This window comes from Spinacia oleracea, chromosome 5, assembly GCF_020520425.1.
Source record: "Spinacia oleracea cultivar Varoflay chromosome 5, BTI_SOV_V1, whole genome shotgun sequence".
Lineage (NCBI taxonomy): Eukaryota > Viridiplantae > Streptophyta > Magnoliopsida > Caryophyllales > Amaranthaceae > Spinacia > Spinacia oleracea.
Genome location: NC_079491.1, coordinates 40,959,744 through 40,966,312, shown reverse-complemented (window position 1 = coordinate 40,966,312; position 6,569 = coordinate 40,959,744). Strand labels below are relative to the sequence as shown.

General features: G+C 34.9%; 2 long non-coding RNA genes across 2 annotated transcripts; both read right to left on the bottom strand.

Moving 5' to 3' along the window:
* Positions 1 to 444: 444 nt before the first annotated feature.
* LOC130460631 (uncharacterized) lies at positions 445 to 2,281 on the bottom strand. The gene is made up of 2 exons (XR_008920521.1): positions 2,171 to 2,281; positions 445 to 711 (listed from the first exon to the last, which is right to left on the bottom strand). It is a non-coding gene; the product is annotated as an uncharacterized lncRNA (long non-coding RNA).
* Positions 2,282 to 2,430: 149 nt separating this feature from the next.
* On the bottom strand, positions 2,431 to 4,312 carry LOC130462083 (uncharacterized). The gene is made up of 3 exons (XR_008922215.1): positions 4,145 to 4,312; positions 3,177 to 3,373; positions 2,431 to 2,532 (listed from the first exon to the last, which is right to left on the bottom strand). It is a non-coding gene; the product is annotated as an uncharacterized lncRNA (long non-coding RNA).
* Between the last annotated feature and the right edge of the window lie 2,257 nt (positions 4,313 to 6,569).

The following is a 6,569-nucleotide window of genomic DNA, read 5'->3' as shown; positions in this document are numbered from 1 at the left end:
TAGAGATATGAGATCTGTTTGTTAAATGTTCAGACCCCATAACTGAGATAGGAGGTCTCTTTGAATATTTTTATTTTTGTTTATTAAAGTAGTTAAGACCTCATATATAAGATAGGGGGTCTCTTTGTTATTTTTATTATTATTTTTTTTTTCAAATTAAGATCTCATATCTTAGATATGGGGTCTCTTTGAATTTTTTATTATTATAACTAGAGAGCCTTTATTACACCTGACGGGTCTCTTTGAAACTTTTTTTTGAAAAAAAAAATTCGATAATAGCAGAATACATGTCAGCTGCGCCAATTCAGAATTAATATACATATATTACACCTGCCAGCAGGCATCAAACGCACAAAACCACACCTGCTATAATACATAATTTGTAATAATTAGAGAACAATTCCATAATCCATATATTAACAAAAAATATATATTTCCCACAAGTAATGCTCAAAACGCAAGCTTTACATAAATTGTAATTTGCATAAACGTCAAAGCTTTACATCGCAATTTCCAAAAAACGTAAAACAAAAATCAATTCAAAAATATAATCATTCACGCCAATTTACCAACAATTGGAACCGAAACTCATGGAGTTATTTTCATACCATCAACTTGGTTTTCTTCATCCGCTTCTTGCTTGAGCAAATACTCGACCCACATATCTCTAACCTCATCCACATTTCCCGATGAATAAGTTTCTTCAGAAAACTGTAATGAGTAGCATAATTAGTAGTTAAACAAAGGATAATTTAAAAAAACCGACTCATTTACCGATTTACGATAAGATATATATAAACAGCTGAATGAAACTGTGAATACCAACCATCAATATATTACGGGAAATTTATTTCGTTGCCTAAACTAAAGGACATCAGCATTAAGACACCAAAGAAAACTCCAAAAAAAATAGCAGGTAGCCATCCAACAACACCAACCAACTGAAATTCTAACAGGACTGCAATCCCACTTATCCACAAAAAAAAGAAACACCACCAGAGTATTGCAGCAGCAAACCCACATCATAGTATATACGAAATATATAGAATGCTTGTGATCGACAAAGAAATTATAAACAAGTTAATTTAAGGCCGGGATAACCACGAGCAATGCTTGTGATCCATGAATCTGTAAGTTAGACAAACATAGAGGAATTGAAAGAATCCAAAGTAAATAAATCATCAGAATATGAGTTCTGACAAAAAGTTGAAGGTATATTACTCACTTAACCACTGGGTAACTGCCTGTGACTTTTGACTTGTGTATATTGAGATGGATTAATAACTGAAACTTGATCCATAGTTGACTCCTTCATGGACACTTTGATAAATCTACAGGCTACAGCCTGTTTGTACATTACAGAAAATGCTTGTTATTTCTCATCCTACCTTTTTCTTTGAAAAAATTTCACTGTATTCTTAAAACTTTTCAAATATTCAGATCTACCTAATAATTCTCAGATAACTAAAGTGAGACTAAATACAGTACAATTAGCCAACCAGGTAAGGAAATTAAAGCAATTTCACACAACAAGAAAAATCAACAAGATAATTCATTGGAGGGATAGACATTTTTCAAATAAAATGCAAATTGATAAGGTAATTAATACTCGAATACTTGGAGAAAAGGCTAAACCCATATCATATCAGAAAGGCAAAGACATACGCCACATAACTCCATAAGCAAGCCCAATCCTACGCCTATAACACCTTAACGAAACTTTTGATACAAGATCAAGGAAGCTCCATCTTTATAACAATGCTTAAGTCCACCAGAAGATATGCTTTAAAAATCATGAATTCGTCGTATTAGGTAGATTATCAAAGAGTTATACAGAATACAAACATTAGTTCCTACAGCTTGTTTCACGAAAGCTACAAAAAGAACAGTCAAATGTTATAGCCGTGTTGACTGATTCTCAAATATAAAAGCAGCGTTCCAGTGTAACCAGAAATGAATCATACATTCAGGTTCAGACGAAAGCTATGAAAAAATTCACATAAGGGGATTCAGGTGAAATGAATTAAGCATGAAACCCTTTCTTCTAACCCTCTTCCAAAAAATATGAGGGGGTTCCTGATTATTTACTTGGAGTCACTCAGGTAATTAAGCACTAAGTGATTATTTTTGAATAATCCATTGATTGATTGATATGGAGAAGATGTCCCACCTGCATATCTGGTGTCTGTGAAGTGAGGTTGGAGTTGGATAATCGAAGTATTATGCTATCTTTGTACGATTCTTCTTACTCTCCTTCTAGGGTGTCTAGCTCGGCAACAACATCATATTCCTGAATGAGGAAGTGAAAATCAAACTATGAGGCATAACCTTTTCAAATACATCATACAGTATAATAACATACACTTATGTAATATATAGTTTAGATGTTCCCTTACAGGGAAATAAACATCTAGAATATGATTTCAAACTTCATATACCTACTCAGTGATAATGTAGGCCCTGTCAAGAGTGTTCAAAATCTCATCCAATCCAAGTCTAAAAGGTTTAGTTGGAGCAACATTTGAAAACTTCCTGTAATTCAAACAAAGACATCACTTCCATCATAATTTCACATCACTAAAATATACTAGCACTGCATATATCAGAAATAAACAAGAAAATCCTTAAAAATATAGCTGAGCATTACACCAAAAATATCAGAACGAACATAAAGGAGAATTATGGGTCTTATTTGAGGAATCTCTTTGCCAACTTTTGTAGTAGTGGGGCCAGAACAGTACATAAAATGTGGACAAGGAAAACTTCTACCCAATCAGTTTTCGGTAACATGACTGAGACAAAAAACTAGGAAAGGAAACAATGTCTTACTTAAGTTATAAAGTTATCAGCTGTACTTTTAGCAAGCAGAGAAGTCATTCGACTACGATAAGCAACGGGTGACTTTACCTTGGTTGAATTAATTGGTCCTTTTCAACTTTTGATTACATTGTGTCTTCAACAACTCATAAACAATTCAAGAAAGGAAGGCAATGCAAGCAAAAATCTCTAAGAAGGTTTGTACAAAACTACTGCTAATTGCTAACACCTCAAGTAAATAGGCCTGAACACTACCACCAGCAAAACCAGTTCCAAACACACAGACAAACACCCAACAAAAAAATTCAATAACATTCAAAATATGTTGGGATAAACATAAGGTAATAAGCTTATTTTACCTAGCTATTTTAACCAAAACTTCTGCTTGGTAATTTACAAGATCTCATTCAGGAACTGCTGCACCCAGGGAAAAAAAGGTTCCAAAGGCACATAAATCAGGAGCTGCAAACAGAGGAGTGCCTCTACCTTTACTAACCTCTTTGAATTCGTTACCTGCAGCTTTGTAGCTTCATCGTTTCCCTGTTCAGCCACACCACTACAAAATACAGGGGAAAAAACCTGTTAAAAAAGACAATTTTGATTCAAGTCATTAAATATGCAAATGATTCAAGTCATGGACTATGCAAATGCCCATTAACAGTGGCAGATTTCAGAAGATAGAAGACTCAAAAAAGTAAATGTTGGTTATACACCAGGATACTTGTAATAGGTCCTGAACTATTAAATGCACAAGATGGAGCAGTTTCGTTACGTTCTCTATGACTGGTGGATATCAACAAAATAAGGGAATTACCATGGGCACCTACTGCTAAAAAATTGCAGAAAATAGATACAAAACTTCCCCACCTTCTATAATTATATTCACAATACCTTCCGGGCAGTTAACCAACAACAAGATTAGTCGACGTATAAATGGAGTTCTGGAGTTTGAAACCAAGCAATCAGCAACATAAACCAACAATAATTATCCGAATAACCAAGAATCGCGTCTAATTGAACCAAATTAGCAAAATTGCACCTTTTCTGTTGTTTATTCCATTAAAGTTTAAGTGGACAATTTCATAAATCAAGCAGTTTCAATTTCAATTGAATACACATTAAACCTAAATCTATCACTGACAAATATAACATCAAATACCTGCAATTGTCACAATTTTACTAGAGATGCTGAAAAAGAACAAATTGTTGCCCTAATTAAAAAACCTACACCTTAGGCAAGTATCACCATCCAATTTTAACGATTGAACCTTTAATTACGATAGAACTTCAAAACAAATAGCAAACATTGCAGAGAAAAGGGAAATACCAGTGAAATCCGCTCTCGATCATTTGCTTCTTTTGATAGCAGATCTGCTCCAAAGATCTTCTTCGCCGTCGCCTTCTTTAGGTTTTCACTAAGACTCCTTTTTTTTTTGTGAAGAGTGAACATTGTCGAAGGTTGTAGAGGAGAGAGAAATTAAAGTTTAACTTTTGTTTGCTCGCTGTAGAGGAAGACAGGAAGAGAGATAAAAAAAAAAGGAGGGGTGTGGAGAAGAGACCCGTGTTTTTGGATATCAGGCTTCTTCATTTTCATCAATTGGGGCCCACGGGAGATAACAGACCCGTGTTTTGTGAAATTGGCTCTTTTCTTTTTCATTTAACAGGGCCACGCGTTATAAGAGATCCGCTTTTTGTTATACGGGGTCTCTTCCACTAAAGAGACCTGCTTTTTACCTAATGGGTCTTATTTAATAGATCTCTTTGCCAATTTTTGTAGTAGTGAGTGACCCCGTCGCCTGCGGCTTCGGGCATCGCCTCTTCTAGGACATACTCCTTTTCTTCCTGCATAAGAACTATTTGCAAGTTCCTTTGCCAGTCAAGGAAGTTTTTCCCGTTCAACTTCTCCTTTTCGAGAATTGATCGAATGTTGAATGAATTGTTGTTTGCCATATTTAAAACTACAATTGAAAAGAATAAACAAATAAATAACCATTCACAGTTTCTCTTAATAAACTTAAATTCTAGCATACATGCATAATTCAATGTTCATTAAGCATTTTATTCAAGTTATGTGTTCCGGCAGGTGTGAATAAAATGATTCCAAGATCCTAAAATCATTGAAGAACTAAGCACAGTTTGTCGACTTAATCCTAAAACATCTTAGGTAAGCAAAAGCCTTTTGCTAATAGTCTAGAAACTATTCTTGGTTGATAGGTACGTCTAAGAACTTATTAGGTAGACCTATCGATTTTGCCACGACATAAAAGGACTCCTTACTTATATCGTTGAGTTTCACCAAAACTAACATGTACTCACAATTATTTGTGTACCTTGCCCCTTTAGGACCAATAAGTAACACCTCGCTGAGCGAAAACTATTACTAGATTGATGTAAAGGATATCCAACCTTTTAACTCAATTTTTAAGTTTGGAACTTAAGGCTCTTACTATGTTGGTTAGATTTTAAGTGAACTAAAATCCTTAATCATGCAACATAATCAAGCTTTTGATCTCATGCATTTTAAGACATATTTAAAAGCAATAAATAACTTAAAACATGCATAAGATAAATGTGATCTAGTATGGCCCGACTTCATCTTGAAGCTTTAACTTCAAAGTCCGTCTTGAAAATCTCCGTGGGAGGCACCATTTTCTTCAAATAGAATAAGCTATAATTAAAACTAATTACAACTATTTGATGGTACGCAGACCATATTTGAATTGAAAAACAACTTTGGTACTTTAGACCAATTACATTCAAATTAATGGTACGCAGACCATATTTTCTATCCTATTTGGGCCATACTAGTCACTTCATAACCTGCAAAACAGTACATATACAATATATATACCATTCACCCATTCATTATCATGAATGGCCCACATAGCTGGTTAGTAAAACACATTATGCATCACATAAACATTTGCAGTAATTAATCAAGGGCACCAATAATCTACAAATTATTCAGTCCTTATTAATTCTAATCAAGTTGTTTTAACCTTAAGGATTTGTAGACCTAATCAAGAGTATATGACTAAAAAGGGCTCCCACTTAAACCAATAAATTCATATGCTTTACTAATTTTAAACATAAAAATGTATTTCTAGTCTAACCGGAAACATACAAATTTAATTAAAATTTAAAGCTCATATAAATTTATAATTGAATCCAAAAAGTTTAATTTAATTTCAGTCGTATTTAAATTAATTCATGATTTTAATTTTAGTAAAATACTTAGAATAAATAAAATTTATTATAATTACAATATTCAAAATTAAAATCCAAGTACAATATTCAAAAATAAATAATTAAAATTTATTATAATTACAATATTCAAAATTTAAAATCAAAATTAAATTAAAATCAAAATTAAAATACAAAATTCAAAATTAAAATTTATTATAATTACGCATCGCACGCCCATGGGCCACACGCACACAGCCATCGCTGGCCATGTGCGCGCAGCCCATGCGCTGCGTCGCATCGCTGCTGCTCACCATCGCAAGGCATCACGCGAGCTGGTGCTCGCTGCGCGCGCCAGCGCTCGACGCACGAGCATGCTGTCGCAGCCCATCGCTGGGCGCAGCGCTCGTCGCACGTCGCAACAAGCACTCGCACGCTATCGCTGGGCGCAGCGCTCGTCGCACGTAGCAACAAGCACTCGTACGCCATCGCTGGGCGCAGCGCTCGTCGCACGTAGCAACAAGCACTCGCACGCCATCGCTGGGCGCAGCGCTCGTCGCACGTCGCAA